General features: G+C 34.1%; 1 long non-coding RNA gene and 1 pseudogene across 2 annotated transcripts; both read left to right on the forward strand.

The window, feature by feature from the left end:
• Window positions 1–1,926: 1,926 nt before the first annotated feature.
• On the forward strand, window positions 1,927–5,288 carry LOC147489669 (uncharacterized). Its single transcript, XR_015201395.1, has 2 exons — window positions 1,927–2,172; window positions 5,068–5,288. It is a non-coding gene; the product is annotated as an uncharacterized LOC147489669 (long non-coding RNA).
• Window positions 5,289–6,796: 1,508 nt separating this feature from the next.
• On the forward strand, window positions 6,797–9,324 carry LOC147489670 (uncharacterized; annotated as a pseudogene). Its single transcript, XR_015202158.1, has 2 exons — window positions 6,797–7,889; window positions 7,969–9,324. The product of XR_015202158.1 is annotated as an uncharacterized LOC147489670 (transcript).
• The last annotated feature ends 9,625 nt before the right edge of the window (window positions 9,325–18,949 follow it).

Below are 18,949 nucleotides of genomic sequence, written 5' to 3' on the forward strand. Positions count from 1 at the left end.
AAATCCTTGCGTGCATGTGCATCAATATGTTAAATTGGACTTCCATCTCCAACACCAAGGGCCACTATCTTATCTTGTGAGAAACAATATAAGGTGTTTGATCATCAAATTTAGCTTGCTACCTTAAGAAAATGAGCTTAAATGTAATTAAATTTTTATTAAATGAGATGATTTTGTTATTTTTTTTTGTGTGTAATTGATCTATTAATTGACCAATTTTGTGGTGAAACTTATCGATAGAAGAATGTTGAGTCGTTTTTTTTTTTGAAATATTTAGAGGGTTAATCAAAAGACCGGTTACATCAAAAGACCCTAGCCCGAAAGCTTACATTGCTCGAATGCTTATCAACCCCGAAGGGAATCTAGCCTGAAGGCTCTCGCCGATGCGCCATTTTGAGTAGACCCAACCGCCTCCACTTTGTCCATGAAGAGTTGTTTTCGCTCCTTGGTTCACCTATCATAGCAACACCTTTGTCATTAGCCCGAAGACTCACCTGGCCCAAAGGCCTATCACATAATTACACAAGAAAGAAATCTCAACCAACCCTTGAGTCGTTTTTAAATAATGGTGCAACCTGTTCACAATAAGACTATCATATACACATTGCTAGTAGATCAACTAAACCATAAACCCTAAACCTTAAACGATTTTGAATGTTTCATATCTTATATTTTTTTTTTCATATCGCATATACATTTTCTAGTTATTTTAAACAAATTATGTGACTTATACTACATTCTTGATTTAGTATCAATTTTTGTTCGCTGTAGTTTTCTACTTTTGGCATATCAATGTTCAAGTTTAGTGTTAGTTCTAATTATTGTATTTTAAAACTTAGTATGCATACAAGATTTGAGAACACATAAGTACATAATGTTTATAGTTACCCTAACAACTTTCTCGAACATTCTTAATTTCTTATAAAAAAGTGTTCCAAGTTCCAACAAAAATCTAATGTGCCTAACAGGTTAACAATGACTCACAAATATTAGGGTCTAGGGTCTAAGGTTTAGGGTTTATATCTGCAAATTACTTATATTTTTTTAGTCGATCATTTTAAGCGCGTGGAAAAAATAGTGACAAGAATTTAAATACATTAATACATTTAGAAATGCCATAATTTTTATTTTCAATAGGGAGAGAGAACCCATTATAATAGAAGACCACATAATTTTTTTAGTTTAGTTTGGAAAAGACATTGAGTATTTGAGTACAAAATTTAATAATAATATATAGATATAGATTTAGTAAGGATGAATCTCTCAATCTAAATAAACATAGTAATTATATGGGGAATGTTAGTTGCCCTTTTATTATTAGAAATTTAGAATTCATTTAATTATAATGGATTAATGGATAATTACATTGATTCAAATATCAAAAGCAATGAAAATTATTAATCGTGTGAAGTGTTTATATGTTTTTTAATAGTTCGATTTTATTGGTTGAGTAAAAATTCATATTATAGAATTGAAGCCATTTTAATTTCATGAGCAAAATGGGTACTAAAACAACCCAATGCATTATTATTAATTTTTTGTGGGAAGAAAACACAGGACCAAATTTGCTATTATCATATTCAGTTTATTTTTCCTTTATAAAAAAAAGGGGGGGGCTTTGAGCCTTTGACCCAATTAGCCTTTGGTCCTTTGTGAAGGAAGAAATATTTCCAGAGGCAACAATTTTGTAATTATGCTATGAATTTTGGGCAATTTGGTGATAGCACATGTTAGGGCTTTTTGAATTTTGGTAAAGTCTCTTTGGTAAAACCGTAATTTTAAGCAAACCGTAGAGATGACACATTCACAAAATAGAAGTCTTTACTCCTTTAGTAGTCAATTGTTTAAATTGAGCTTGGACTACAAGATAACATCCCAAAAGTATCTCAAATTCTCAATTCTAAAAAACAGACGCATCCCCTCCCTCCCTCCCTCTCTCCTCTCTGCTCTCTCTCTCTCTCTACTATCTTCACATTTGGTTATCCAAAAAAATCATAAACACAATTACAACACAATTACTAAAAAATTACAAATGATTGTCAAAGCAAATGTGAATGGGTATGAAATTAAATTGAAGGGGCATGCAATTTTTGAAGATTTAGCAGAGGTTTTCCATGGAGGTTGTAGATCTCAAAGTAAAGGAGCCGTGATTAGTAAATAACAACAAATTAGGTACCAATTCCTCACTTCTCCTTCATTTTTTGCATTTTTTTTTTTTTTTTTTTTTTTGCATCTCTCATTCTTTGTTTGGATTTTATTTCCGAAAAAATTTCCTTATATACACAAGTTTACTATTCTGCCGTACCCAACCCGTATCCCGTATCCGTATCGTGATACGGGTACAAGGCTATAATTGTCGTATCTGGGCATCATAGGCCAAGATCAATTTTGTAGGATAGCAGTTCGCAATTTTGGTTTTTGGGTTTACAATTTTTTATTTCGTTTTCTAAGGTTTATAATTTTCTTGTTGATTGAGTTTATTTCACTTAACTGAACGAAGTTCTAACTTGCTCAACTGAAAATATCTGGGATTATTTGATTGTTTACTTATTTTTCCTTATTATGATAATAGATTCTTATTGTTTACTAATTAGCATGGTGTAAAGTATTTTCTCTTGGAGCTATCTTAGTATTATATGAATAAAACATTGAGATTTTTCTTTTGGTTTAATGGGAGTAGTGTGGCTATTTAGATTTAGTGCATTAGTGGTAAATTGAAATGAGCATGTTGAGTTGGTTAGTTTAGACTTAAAAGTTGGCTTGGCTTGCAGACTTAACTTTTGTATTAAGCCAACACTTTAGGGGTAACCCAATTGAATCTTTTATTTTTATTATTATTTTTTTGGGACAATTTCTGTTTGTTCGAGTTGTTATTTTCTATTGTATCCTATGCATCACTATTTCAACATGTAATAGGAGCAAGCCTCCCAGGATATGTTATACATGAAGCTTGAAATAATTTTCTCTAGCTTTCCTTGTTTCAGCACTGACTATATGCAATGTAGTACTAGTATCATGTTTTAACTTTCAACACTATGAAATACCTCCAACTTTTAATCTGTTTGTAAGAGCTTTAAACGGTAACTTCGTTCACGGATGACAACTTTATGTAATCTGGTCTATTCTAGGGATTACATCTTTATTAGAATGGCAACAATCTATGATGCACGGATACGGCAATTATAGCCTTATACCCCTGTGACATGGGTACGATACTGATACGGATACAGGATACGGCTCGGGTACAACAAAATAGTAAACTTGTGTATATAAGGAAATTTTTCGGAAATAAAATCCAAACAAAGAATGAGAGATGCAAAAGAAGAAAGATACAGAAAATGAAGGAGAAGTGAGGAATTGGTACCTAATTTGTTGTTATTTACTAATCACAACTCCTTTACTTTGAGATCTACAACCTCCATGGAAAACCTCTGATAAATCTTCAAAAATTGCATGCCCCTTCAATTTAATTTCATACCCATTCACATTTTCTTTGACAATCATTTGTAATTTTTCAGTATTTGTGTTGTAATTGTGTTTATGATTTTTTCGGATAACCAAATGTGGAGAGAGAGAGAGAGAGAGAGAGAGAGAGCATGCGTCTGTTTTTGAGAATTGAGAATTTGAGATACTTTTGGGATGTTATCTTGTAGTCCAAGCTCAATTTAAACAATTGACTACTAAAGGAGTAAAGACTTCTATTTTGTGAATGTGTCCTCTATACGGTTTGCTTAAAATTACGGTTTTACCAAAGAGACTTTACCAAAATTCAAAAAGCCCTAACATGTGCTATCACCAAATTGCCCAAAATTCATAGCATAATTACAAAATTGTTGTCTCTGGAAATATTTCTTCCTTCACAAAGGGCCAAAGGCTAATTGGGTCAAAGGCTCAAAGCCCCCTTTTTTTTATAAAGGAAAAATAAACTGAATATGATAATAGCAAATTTGGTCATGTGTTTTCTTCCCACAAAAAATTAATAATAATGCATTGGGTTGTTTTAGTACCCATTTTGTTCATGAAATTAAAATGGATTCAATTCTATAATATGAATTTTTACTCAACCAATACAATCAAACTATTAAAAAACATATAAACACTTCACACAATTAATAATTTTCATTGCTTTTGACATTTGAATCAATGTAATTATCCATTAATCCATTATAATTAAATGAATTCTAAATTTCTAATAATAAAAGGACAACTAACATTCCTCATATAATTACTATGTTCATTTAGATTGAGAGATTCATCCTTACTAAATCTATATCTATATATTATTATTAAATTTTGTACTCAAATACTCAATGTATTTTACAAACTATACTAAAAAAATTATGTGGTCTTCTATTATAATAGAGGTTCCCTCTCCCTATTGAAAATAAAAATTATGACATTTCTAAATGTATTATGTACTTAAATTCTTGTCACTATTTTTTCCACGCGCTTAAAATGATCGACTAAAAAGATATAAGCAATTTGCATATATAAACCCTAAACCTTAGACCCTAGACCCTAATATTTGTGAGTCATTGTTAACCTGTTAGGCACATTAGATTTTTGTTGGAACTTGGAACACTTTTTTATAAGAAATTAAGAATGTTCGAGAAAGTTGTTAGGGTAACTATAAACATTATGTACTTATGTGTTCTCAAATCTTGTATGCATACTAAGTTTTAAAATACTATAATTGGTACTAACACTAAACTTGAACATTGATATGCCAAAAGTAGAAAACTATAGCGAACAAAAATTGATACTAAATCAAGAATGTAGTTTCGAGAATAAGTCACATAATTTGTTTAAAATAACTAGAAAATGTATGTGCGATATGAAAAAAAGTATATAAGATATGAAACATTCAAAATCATTTAAGGTTTAGGGTTTATGGTTTAGTCAATCTACTAGCAATGTGTATATGTTAGTCTTATTGTGAACATGTTGTACCATCATTTAAAAACGACTCAAGGGTGGTTGGTTGGGGTTTCTTTCTTGTGTAATTATGTGATGGGCCTTTGGGCCAGGTGAGTCTTCGGGCTAATGACAAGGGTGCTGCTATGATAGGTGAACCAATGAGCGAAAACAACTCTTCATGGACAAAGTGGAGGCGGTTGGGTCTACTCAAAATGGCGCATCGGCAAGAGCCTTCAGGCTAGATTCCCTTCAGGGTTGATGAGCATTCGGGCAATGTAAGCCTTCAGGCTAGGGTCTTTTGATGTAACCGGTGTGGGTCTGCCTTAACCCTCTAAATATTTCAAAAAAAAAAATGACTCACCATTCTTCAATCGACAAGTTTCACCATAAAATTGGTCAATTAATAGATCAATTACACACAAAAAAAAACAAAATCATCTCATTTAATAAAAATTTAATTACATTTAAGCTCATTTTCTTAAGGTAGCAAGCTAAATTTGATGATCAAACACCTTATATTGTTTCTCACAAGATAAGATAGTGGCCCTTGGTGTTGGAGATGGAAGTCCAATTTAACATATTGATGCACATGCACGCAAGGATTTCTAGGAGACTTGGAGTCTTGGAGTCTTGGAGTAATGAGTGTGACACTGTTGACTCGTGGACTCTTGGAGAAATAAGTAAGACTTGAGAGTGTGCTAGCCAATAGAATTTGGACACCACACCACAACACCATGTGACACTCACAACACCAGCTAAGACACGCATACAAGTACCAACAATCCAAAGACTCCAAAGAGATGGCTATAGCCTATAGCCTATAATGCTAACCACTCTCTCAAAATTCAGAAATACCATAGGATGCACATTGCACAACGATCCAAGGGTCCATGAAACAAGACCAGTAAAACCATCCAAATTCCAAACACTCCTCAAAGTTCAAACGTCCCTCCCTTACTAGTTTAAGCTGTTGCTTAACCTTGAAGAACTTGAAATGGATTCTTCACACAGTACCAAAACAACAACTACACCAAAAATAAAGAAGTTAATAAAGATAAGAACACTCCCTTATGGCGATACGTGACTGTTAAAGAAGTGGCAGGACCCAAAGCAAGAGGAAACAAGAAGTGGACATGCAATTTTTGCCAGTATGATGGTAATGGTTCCTACTCAAGAGTTAAAGCACATTTGCTACATGTTTCAGGGATTGGGGCTAAAAAGTGTAGCAAAGTAGATGATATTCTTAGAAAAGAGTTACAAAATGAAGAAGATGAAGCCAAACTTGCTAAGGAAAAAGCAAAGCAGGGCCCCTTAAACATTCCATTACCCCCTGTAAGTGAGTCATTGAAGAGGAAGTTTGAGGAAGGGCCAATTGGAAAGCTGTTTCAGGGAGATGTGAGGGAAACATTACACAAAAAATGTGCCCGTATGTTTTATTCAGGTGCACTTCCCTTCAAATTTGCGAGAGATCCATATTTCATTGATTATGTCAAATCAGTAGCTGAAGCTCATCCAAAAGGATATACACCTCCAACATATAATCGTTTGCGAAATGCGTTGTTATTAGAAGAGAGAACAAACATCGAAAATCAGTTGGAAACCTTCAAGAAATCATGGAGTAGTGCTGGAGTATCCATAGTATCTAATGGGTGGACAGATATTCAGCGGAGGCCTTTAATTAATTTCATGGTTGTTTCTTCTTCTGGAGCAATGTTCTTAAAGGCGGTTTATGCTTCTGGGTTTTGTAAAGATACAAATTATATGTCTAAGCTATTTATTGAAGTCATTGAATCATTTGAGCTCTAAAGTCATCCAAATCATTATCGATAGTCTTTGCTTTTGTAAAGCAAATTGAAAGGTTGTTGAAAGCAAATATCCCAACATCTTTTGGACACCATGCATAGTGCATAGCTTGAACTTAGCATTGAGAGTATTTGTCAACCCAAAAGCACAAGAAAACATGCAAGAAGGTACAACAAGTTGAAGTGGATACCTGAGATTGAGCAATCCATCAAGGACATTCATACTTTCATCGTCAATCACCACATGGCGAATTCCATCTTCAATAACTATTTGCGTTTGAAGTTGTTAAAGGTCACAGAAACACGATTCGCATCTTCAATTGTGATGTTCAAGCGCATGATAAAGGTAAGAGAGGCTTTACAAAATATGATTCTTGACAAAGATTGGAAGTATATGAAGAAGGTCGATGAAGAAAAGGCAAAACAAATTCGGGAACATGTATTGGATGATGGTTGGTGGGAACTAATCGATTATATTATCGATTTCACAGAGCCTATCGTAAATATGTTAAGAGTGGCCGACACCGACAAACCAATATTGCACTTGGTGTATGATATGTGGGATACTACGATTGAAGAAGTAAAAGTTCGAGTGTTCAAACATGAGAAGAAGGATGTATTGACAATGCAATCTGATTTTTTTAAGTTGCTGCATGAAATATTAGTTGATAGATGGAACAAAAGCCTCACACCTCTTCATTGTGTGGCTCATTCACTTAATCCAAAATATTACACTCTGGCTTGGTTAGAAGGAAGAGATAATGGAGTTAAACGGGTTGCTCTCAACCAAGATGCGGAGGTTGCAAAAAACTGAACAGTCGACTTCACATGTTTATTTTCGGATGATGTTTTAAGGAATACAAGTTCTGAATTCGGCAAGTTTTGCACTTCATCTGGTTATTTTTCCGAACTAAATGTTATGGCTGATAGAGATTCATATGAGCTGCGAGAATGGTGGAGAGTGCATGGTTTCAATGCCCCGACTTTGCAAGGACTCGCTAACCGGCTTCTTTGTCAACCGACTTCTTCTTCTTGTTGCGAAAGAAATTGGAGCACGTATTCGCAAATTCACAATATCAAACGCAACAAGTTTAATTGCGGAAGGGCGGAAGATTTAGTGTATGTGCATACTAATATTCGTTTGCTATCAAGGAGGAAAAGTGAATACACGTAAGTTTGTTTCTTAGTTTGTTTACAATAATTTTATTTAAGTTATTTGTGTATTGATTTGGAAATCTTAACATAATAGAGTTCGACCATCTAAGCATTGGGATGTGGCAATGGAGGATGAAGATAATTTTAGAGCCTGGAAAAGATTGTCTTACACTCGACGATGAAGATGAGATGTTATTGAGCTTTGATGGTGGTGATGGAATGAGAAATGAAGCACCGAATTCAACTTCAACGGATGCTTCTTCTAGTGGGAAAGGAAAGGAAGTAGAGGAGCTTGATGATTCTGATGAAGAATGAGTAAGAACTTCCTATTTTTGGTGTTTTCATAGTCTTGATCATGTAAGTTTTTTGGTTTTTGTTCATGAAGTAATATGCATAATAGTTGATAACAAACTATATATTGTACTTCATTTTTTTGTCAAAGGATTACTATTTTACATATTCCAATATATATGATGAACTAAATTTTGAAATGTTTGAAGTTTCTTGTTAGGTCTTTTTGTCTTCTTAAGTATATTTAGAATAGTTTGCTAGAGTCGAAAGAATGTCAAATGGACAAATGGCCAATACAACATTACAATGTGAATACTTCAAAAAGCCAAATACAGGTACGCATACATGTTAGTTACATTATTTTGAATATCTAGCTACCAATAATGCATGTTTCAATGCTTTTCTTATATGATTTAATGATTTATATTAAATTGCTATTATTATTATTTTTAAATATTAATAAATATACATAGTCGTACCCGTATCCTAGATTTTCAAAACCCCGTATCGTACCCCGTATCCGTGTCATCGTATCTGTAACCGTATCCATATCTGTGCATCATAGGCAGCAATCCATTAGCAATAGCAGATGTGATGATTTGGACATAAGGCTTTAGAAACTTTTTCTTGCTAACAAAGGTGAAAATACAATGATGGTAGTGTGTTGATCTTTCAAACCCATTCCTCGTGGCCCTAGTTTCAATCTATAGCATCACAACTATTATGATGTGTCTTGTTTATTATTCATCCTTTGGTTTGTCATGTTGCGCTTACTTAATTAGCTTATTTCCCTTCTTATCACTAGTTTGACAAATTGAAATGGTCGGTTGAAGATTTTATGTTGTGATCTTTTGATCGCAACTCAACTGATTTGTGAAATATAGATCTTCCAGTTTAGCTTAATTTTCTTGTGTTCTATTTGTTAAGATGCTTAAGAGTATCTAGAAGTATCCATGAATTTCTTTGTATGTAATATAATATCTATTTTCACAGTGGATCTTAGTGGGGTTATGTTGCTTTCTTACCTGAAAGTGCTTTGTGTCCATGGTCAAGTGTGTTCTATCACTTTGTTACTTTTGAATTCTAATGCCTTCATCAAGTTGGCAAAAGTTCATATGTGCATGTCAAGATATACATACCCATAGTTAAGCATCTAAGGCACTCTCCATTCTAGGCATCCATTCTACCTTAATCAGGGTTTTTTTTTTTTTTTTATTATTATTATTATTATTATTATTTTTAAAACTTTTGCTTGTACTGCTTATTTTTTTTTTCCAGTTTACATGCACACACATAAAATGCCTTACTAATTTGGGTTTCTTAAAGTGGCTTGAGACTCCACAAGGTAGATAATATTGTATTGTGTTAGTGACTTCTCGATTTGAGGCTTAATAAGATCGACTAAGGGGTATTGAAGCAAACTGACTTTAGGATCGGACCATTCTTTATTTTCGATATATTTAATTTATTTAACATTTGCTTTGATTACACTTTATCTATATGACTTAGTATACATGGCCTATGGACTTGATTATTTTATATACATATACCAATATGTTTACTAATTTTTCTTCTGTATTGGAGGAGCTATGGGTTATCAATGTTTAATTTTGCGAGAGCTCCTCCTTTCTTGACCATATACTTTATGAAGTATAAATGGACATATAGTGAGTCCATGCTATATCTCTTGAATGAATTCAGTACAATTGCTTCCTAGTTAGTGTTGGTAGCTGAATGGGCTGAAGTTTGATGGCTTTGGTAGGTTACTTAGTATGCGTGTGAAGATTTTATATTATATAAGCATACATGTCTATCGAGCTTGGGCAGGCTTGTTTCCTGTGAGAGGGGTGCATTATAAGAGGCATACATGTACTTAAGGTTTTGTTACTTATAGGTTTATTGTTTAATGGAGTTTATTCTTTATTTTGGTTGAAATGGGCATTGTTGATTTGTAGAGAATTGGCTAGTATGAGCTTTTACCCCACATACTTTCACCAAGTATAGGAAATCTGACTCATTTAATATGAGTCCTTGTTTAAATTGCTTTTCACCAAGTATAGTTTTGCTTGTTACCTATGCATACTAGTTAACTTTGTTTCCAAAATAAGGTACTGACTTATAAGTTATAACCATAAGAACTTGGTACATATTTGTTTACTACTTCTTTTTTTGGAGTATAAAAGGTCTTTGTCTCATGATCAATAGGTTTGTACACTTGATTGGAATGTTATTTTCTCTGGCCTTCCATGACATTAAATTATTTCATTTGGTTGTTTATTAGTGTTGAACTTTTCATAATTGTATCCACTTGTGTTAGGTGGAGGTACGACAGTGGGCCCACATTTGCAAGCATACTTGTTAATTTTAACTTTTTAGCAAGTGTTTAAGTAGAAATCGATGGAGATGTGAGCATTCCTTACAACTGTTGGTTGGATGTTCCCTAATGTTTTGCAGTAAGTTGGATACTTTTTTTAAGTTAAGAGAAAGTAGAGACTCCCAATTTGACAAGAGAACATATATATCACGTGAGTCGCAAAGTGTTTGTTGTAGAGTTCTTGCGTTTTGGAAGACGGCTTGGTGATCGTGAGGGGTACTGCAAAATGCATACTGGAACCTGGTGGACGAGATTCAAGACCTTGGTGACGTTGAAGCGGATGGTATCGTTAGATGGTTCAAAGTTTATACTCATGTAATTTAAATTTATTTTTCTGTTGTATAAAAGACTTGTATACAAACATTTTACTTGAGATTGACTTTGGTGGAAGTTAAAGTATTAAATGAAAAAATTTGGCTTTCGTTCAGTACTTGTGTTATATTTAATTTTATAAAGTTATAATGCACAGTTTATATTATTGTTAAAATGACTATCAGGTGGGCACGAGGTACTAAAATGAGCAACCAAAAACCTACATATATGATTATTAATAAATGACGGCCATAGGATGTCGTTAAGGTACATTTTAAGATGGGACCGGACTTATAGAAAACAAGTGTCAATGACTGTTGTTTAATAAACAAGTGTTAAAAGTCGTCGTTTTTTTATTTGCAAAACAAGTGTCCTGGGCCATCGTTTTTCAAAAACCACAACCCTTTTTATGACGACCCTAACAATAGATGGAAGCACACGTTTTCATCCTAAAATGACAAATAATGGCTATCGTTTATTGTCTGTTTTTTTGTAGTGATGTTTGTCATAAACTAAAATGTTTTAAGACTACATTGTATAATCTTATGAAGACACTATATAAGCTTCCTACAAACATGTCTGTCATGTTTTGTTTAAGAGAAAGCATATATATATAATGGCATGTTGTTATTAGCAGTGTCCATGATGATGAGTTACTTAAGGCTAGCATGTCCATCCTTATCTACCTTGCTATAAAATAATTTCACGTCAATTTATTTCACCATCAACCATTCAACCCAAAGTTTGTACCCTCTTTTGTGAAAATCCCCCATTTTCAAAATCATTAGTGATTGCCCCACTCCATCAATTTTATGTGCAACAAACATTGGTATTTTGTATATTGGCAAATTTGCTCCTATTTCAAATTTGTAAAAACCCCCCATTTTTAACATACATCTTTGTCTTTGCCCCATTTTTCAATCTCTCCTTCATTTTTCCCACCAATCAAATTCAACAACTCAGTACTCATATGTTTCTTCGTGTCTGTCAATCTGACTATGTATATACATAAATGAAGTGATAGAAGAAAAAGGATTAGCACTTTGAATTTGTCTCTTTAATGCTTTCTCCTTCGTACAATGTTCACTCTTGCACAATTTCATCTAAACTAGAATAATCTCCTTGAACTTCACACTGCAACTGCACAATTCTATACATTATACAATATTAGCAATGTGAATAGGGATTCTAGTCCACACAACATAAGGAGATCAAGGAGTAAAAAATCAGAATACTAGCAAAGCCGGTAAAACCTTTGGGTGATGATACCAGAGGTCTGGGGCTCAAACCCCACCAGCATCAAAGAGTTACTGATCTCATTTAAAACAGGCTTCCCAATAAATAAATAATCAGAATACGGAAACGACTTACTGTCCCTAGAAGTAAGGAGTTGATCATAAGTAGTATGGGGACTGTTAAGTCTTGCCAATAAACCTCATTACCATTTTCCTTCAACTCATTCAACAATTCTCGCATTATAAATGTTCAGCTTCCTTCATCTTTACGGATCTCAGAACGCTTTGTTTCTTCAATAATGAGAAGCTTTCCAATTCCATTTGATTCGATCTCGTTTTTCTCTTGTTTTGGCTCTTCGTCCTGCTTTGGATCTGGATCTTCTTTTTTAACTACTATTGTTGTCGTTGTTGTTTTTGCTTCGTTTTCGTTTTGTAATTCCGATTTTTCTTGATTTTGTTCCTCACTTACTTTGATTTCCGTTGATATTTTCAATAATTAAACTAGAAATTAAATAGGAATGAAGTAGAAGATCAGTGAGAATGAAGGTGAAAATAAATTTCAGTGAAGCTTTGAGATTAGGATGGGATTATTTTTCTTGTTGATTATGGGGTTGATGGCGATGGGGTTCGGATTTTGGGATTCGAATGTGGTTTTTATTTTGTTGGATTGAAGATGGGGACAGTGGGATCGTGGAGATTAGGATGGGGGTTGTTTTTCTTGTTGATTTTGGGATTAAGATATGGAAATACTAGTAGCCTAGTGGCGAAGGATTGGGAGAAAGCAGTGGTGCTGACTGGTCAAACGTAGAAGGAGAATTGGTGATGGCCGGAAGTGGTGCAGTGGCATCAAGTGATGGTGGGAGAGAGATGGTGATGGCGGTGGGTGGTTGCTGGTGGCGGTGGCAGTGTCGCGTCTCGATTTTCCAGACAATTGAATATTCAGATAAAAGAGTTCGATCCAAATATTCAACCGTCTAATAAACCAAGACGTGAACAGGTTTGACTCATACGAGTCCAAACTATAACTAAAATATAAAAAAACCCCTTTTGAACATCGTGTTTAAAGAAATTTCGACAGAATTTCCTCTGTATTTCTAACATTTCATAAATTTACAACCTGCTCTAACCTGAAAAATCAAATAACACACTTCCATTTATCATACTAAGACCTCAACCGTAAACCCAACTACTAAAGATATTGATTCGTGGCACCGACTACTTAACCATCTCAACAAATGCCAGTTAAATCAAGTAGCTGCGGTAAATAAACAAATCTCATACCCCGATCGGTCTTTCACAATTGACGCTAATCCCTGTCCTAGTTTCTAACTAATGGATTCATTATTAAAGACAATAAAGAAATACTAAATTATTACAAAACAACTTAAATGAATAAATTTATAAACAAGAAATAGCTAAAAGAACCGCCCCGCCAATCAGAGTGCACTTCACGTTAAATTGTTCTTAATTAGCCCGTACACCTTTTCTTGTCTTATGGGAGCACCTGTGAAGATATTCCAACGCTCAACGTTGGATACGTAGTCAATATATAATAATCAACTTGAAATGAAATTGAAAACAAAAGACGAGGTTAACACATACCTTTAGCTGCTTAATACCACTTACCATTTCCTTATTAAATCATCGTAATTATATCGATTAACATAATCTCAAAAAAAAACGTTAGCATTCAATATAATTCATACTCACAAGATTTCTATCATGCTTAACACATAGGCAAATGAATTGTACTAGAATTAACCAGTAATAAAATAACTTGAACAACCGATTTTCTTACTACAAGGGGTGGGGGTTTTCCTATGGAAGCGGCTGAGCCGGGTGGCTGCCTACGTACCCTTTTAGGGATCAAGCCAATCGTAGTTCTCCAATTCGGGTAAGGATCTATGGAAATGGATTAAGCCATTCCGATGAGGACGGCGGTATAGGCTCCTCACTCCTGTTCTAATCATGTTTCTCTGTTAACAACTATTCACGGTTCCTCCGTAACTAATCACTAATTGAACCCGCTATAACTATTTACGGCTCCACCGCAACTATTCAGCCTATGCAAATTATCGCACTAATACTATTTGATTTACTAATAATAACAAATATTCTCATTCTAACGTCCAACTTTGTAAGAAACTAAGAATCATATTACCAAGATATCATTAATAATATAAGCAACTTAACCCTCTATTCATCAATCTAGTGAAAACACTATCACAGACTTTAAGTAAGTCGTTAGCTAAGTACTAGAATCCTAGTTCACTATCAAGTAAGGATACCTGAATTTATCTTATGTTAAAATGCTACTAATACAGCTATAATAATACAGCTATAATACGATGATTGTTAGCGTAAAACGTGAGACTTTCATATACTATCAGAAACATGATTCTATATCAGAAACATGATTCTATATCAACCTAACAAGCTAATAAAACTAACCAGCGCATATAGTGTATCCTCATCAGTACTCGATAACCATATCACTCTATAAAGTACTAAGAGTGACCTACTTCAATGTAAAGACAATTAAAATAATAACTATACCCTACTTCTATCCTGTACACAACGTTCTTCCAAGTCGTTGTTCCTTCACCTCATGTGTTCAGCAAGCCAAGCAACAACTAAGCAAGACCGAATTAATCTATGGTTGATTAGTCCACCAGATTATATAAACCCAATAAATGTCGCTTAACCAACATCAATATCCAGAGCAACCACTTACATATTAATCAAGATTGTTACTGGCCTTGAGCGCAAGAAACTATACTTATTATCAAGTACTCACTTATTAATATCTGCTTCGACTATAACCAATCCGACCAACATGGACAAGTTAACAATTCAATGGGCGTTTTGAACCAGTTAAACATCGACTTAGTTCTTTGATGGTTTATAATGCTTTCCTCGTTCAAAGCAATTAAAGTTAGAAAAAGAGTAGGAAATTAAACAACCACAAACAATGTAACTGAACAAGTGTCTTCATAAACGAATATAATTCGAAACCCCTTTTTTGTTTTTCCATTGCATGCAACTCTCTTTATTCATAAGATACTAAAATAACTAGCTTGATCCCTTACCTGAACTTACCTTCGATATACCTAACCTGGTGGCGCTCAAAGTGAGGGCCAGAGATCCCATATTCCAGAGAGCGATAGAGAGAGAGTCGTCCCCCAAAATCTTCAATAATCGGTAACCAGCGCATCCTTTTTTCGAAGCAGGAGGTGTTTCTGCTTATCCTTTTCAGAGGTAGTGTGGAAAGTTTAGAGAGTGGTGAAGGAGATGAGATAGATGGGCACTTCAGGCGTCCATTTCCATCTGCTCCTCTTTTCTTTCTTTTTTTTTCGTCCTCATCCCCTCTTAAGCCCTCGTGGGTTAAAGTGAAACATATCCCCTTAATATTAGAGCAGGCCCAACATAAAATAGGCCCACTAAAAGAACAGACTCCATATTCTAAACCAAGCCCAATATAATAGCACATGCACATTGATATTTCTACTCAAGCCCACACAATCAAGTCCAATTCAATTCTAAGCCCACATAATCAAACAATTAATATAAATAAAGGCCCAACATAAAATTAACCATCAAGGAAAAAAAAAACCCCATATCAATTAATCAAGCTCACCAAATGATAAAAGTTAAACCTCGCCATATAGTACGTAATTACCTAGAGTAGCACTGAACTAACACGTAAAATGACCGGTTTACCCGTAGGTAAAATTCGGATCATTACAGGCAGCAACGAGGAAGTGCTGGTGGAAGATTGGTGAGAAAAATGAAGGGGAGATTGGAAAATAGGGCAAAGACAAAGATGTATGTTAAAAATGGGGGTTTTTTACAATTTTGAAATAGGGGCAAATTGGCCAATATACAAAATACCAACATCTGTTACACCTAAAATTGACGTAGTGGGGAGCAATCACTAATGATTTTGAAAATTGGGAGTTTTCACAAAAGGAGTACAAACTTTGAGGGGTTAAGTAAAAACACCTTAGTTTTAATGCAGCGTACATATGTTTGATTCATAACTTTTTTTTTTTTTTTTTTTTTTTTTAAGTAGTAAACAAGTCATACAGTTCAGTTTGAACTTGACTGAAGTAGTATGGACGGACATAGGGACTAAAATATTACAACCCAAATGGAGATTAAGTTTGGCTACCTCAGCCATCATATGAGCATGCTTTATCAGCACTATGGACAAAAGACTATCTTGAAAAAAGTAAAAGATTGTTTCAGAGAGATGATCTCTTGCAAAATACTCAATATGCCCTAAGACAAATCAGAATTGCCTCCATTTACAGCTCCACAAGGTTTTGACAGTCTGAACACACCACGATCTTGCGAATTCCCAAGTACAACACTCGCTCGAGCCTGAGCTTTAGTTGTTTTGATTCTGATTCTTCTACTGAATCAGCATTGAAGTGCTTGCTTCCTGCAAACGTTATTTGTTTTTGCCATGGGTTAATAGTGAATCCAGCACTAGCATTTCTACTATGAGGATCAAACCCACCATCCACAACAAAGCATGAAGAGATTTTCGACATGAATATGAGGGATTAAATACTTAAGAACAATAGGAGGTTTTACAGGCAAAATAGATTGTTGAGCCTGTGATAAAATGCTAGAACAATCAGTAGGTTTATAAGAATGATCAAAGATAGTATTATTCCTATCTAGCCAAATGAAATAGGCAACATTAGATAGAGTTGTAAGAGAAGCAAGTATATACTCTTTGCGAAGGCAGTTAGAAATAATTTTATTGATTACATCCTTCACACTGAAGTGTCTATCCCAAGAATGAAAAGACAAGGCCAAAGGGGAAGCAAACTATATTTTAGAAATATTAGGGCAAGTAAAAAGAGCATGCTCTATAGTTTCAACATTATCATTGCCCATCTAGGGCAAATATTATCAGTAACATAGCAATACCTATCAAACAAGAGTTTCCTAGTAGGTAAAATACCTAGCATAACCTTCCAAATAAAATATTTGATTCTTAATGGAGAAGGAAACTTCCATATGAGATTCCAAGAAGTTTTAAGAAAGCCACGCTTAGTATTACTATCATTCAAGGTAAGTTGAGATATAAACCAATTATAGGCAGATTTGACAGAAAACACACCACTTTTTCATCAAAATACCAATACATCTTTTGTGAATGTGTTAATGGATGAATTTTCATTTTTTAAATCTCATTTTGCACACCAGGAACAAAACACTTATTTAGGATATCAAGATAAGGTAGCTTGGTCAAAGATCAGAAACAAGAGTATATGGAGTATTAGGGTTTTTTGCATTTTGGTCCTAGTGATAATAATGATATTAGAGTTTGGTCCACAATTAATCGTTTATTGCACTTGGTCCAAAATTGTTATTAAAGTGTGTTAACTGTGAGTTGACAGAACGACCCACGTCTATTCCGTCCATATATTTTCTAAAATGCCCATAATACTTTGCACATGTCGTACACGTGACTTACTTGAGAACCAAACTGCAAATATTGCTATTAAAAGTGGGACCAATTACTAAAAACTACACATGACATCATCTATTCATTCAATCCAACGGTTTTAGACAATTAATATTTTTTTCTTGAACACTGCTCCACCACCCACCTCCACCTCCACCTCCACCCTTCATAACAATCTGAATTGCCACCACTACCACTATCTAAAAGCAATGGCCGCCATTAACACAATCAACTACCAATAAAAAACCTATTTCTTACATTTTTCACTTTACGATCATATTTCAAGTTTGTCGGTGATCTTTGAACATTCAAGTTTGTTGCTAATAAATCTTTGATACTCAATTTGTTATTTTTGGATTTCGGGTTAAGATAATGGTTGTTAAGATTTTTGTCTCATTTATTAGGGAGTTTAAGTTGAAATTTCAAATGCCCAATTTTATTTTATTTTTAAAATTCAAAATTATATTCTTATAGTGTTTTAAGTTCAATAGGACAAATGATTTTGATCTTTGTATAAAGTTGAGAAAGCTAGACGACGATGATTGTAGAATAGTGATAATTGAGTGGTGGTGGTAAGATATGAAGAATATAAAATGTAAGTATGGGACTCGATTAGTTGAGATACACATGGTGTAAAACGAGCCATTGATTAAAATCAAATGATTAAATGATGACTAATGATTTTAAGGGTAAATATGGTATTATGAAATTTTAGATGGACTAGCGAGGCCAAAATGCAATAAACGATTAATTGTGGACCAAACCCTAATATCACTATTATTACTAGGACCAAACTGCAAAATACCAGTTAAGTGATGACTGTTGATTAGTTTCATGTGAAGTATACGTGTTAGGGTAATTTGGGTATTAAGAAAGTATAGACAGACTTCTCTGTCAATTTGGGACCAAAGTGCAATAAACGATTAATTGTGGACCAAACCCTAAATTTGCTATTAATAGTAAGACCAAAATGCAAAAAACCCAGAATATTATTAATTTTGGACCAATAAGTTTTTTAAACAAGAAATTGGTCCCAAGGCCCAATTTTAGGGAAAATGAAGTCTATAGGACACGGTTTTTTATGAGTAACTCACAAGGACAAATTTTGGGGAAAAGTAACTCACGAACCCACTGTTTCAAAATTAGTAACCCTCAAGGACAAAATAAGTTGGCCCCGCCTTTTTATATTTTTTAAAATGCCAGTTATACCCTTCCGTGAAAATAACCCTCGAAGGACAAATGGCCCGGATTTAAAATAAATATTTTTCGATTTTACCCTTTTCTCGTCATTTTACTATGAACAATGAGTGTTCATACTTTCACGGTGTATGAACAATGATTGTTCATATCCAAATAAAGTGAATGTACATTATACAATATA

Source organism: Coptis chinensis, chromosome 7 (assembly GCF_015680905.1).
Source record: "Coptis chinensis isolate HL-2020 chromosome 7, ASM1568090v1, whole genome shotgun sequence".
NCBI lineage: Eukaryota > Viridiplantae > Streptophyta > Magnoliopsida > Ranunculales > Ranunculaceae > Coptis > Coptis chinensis.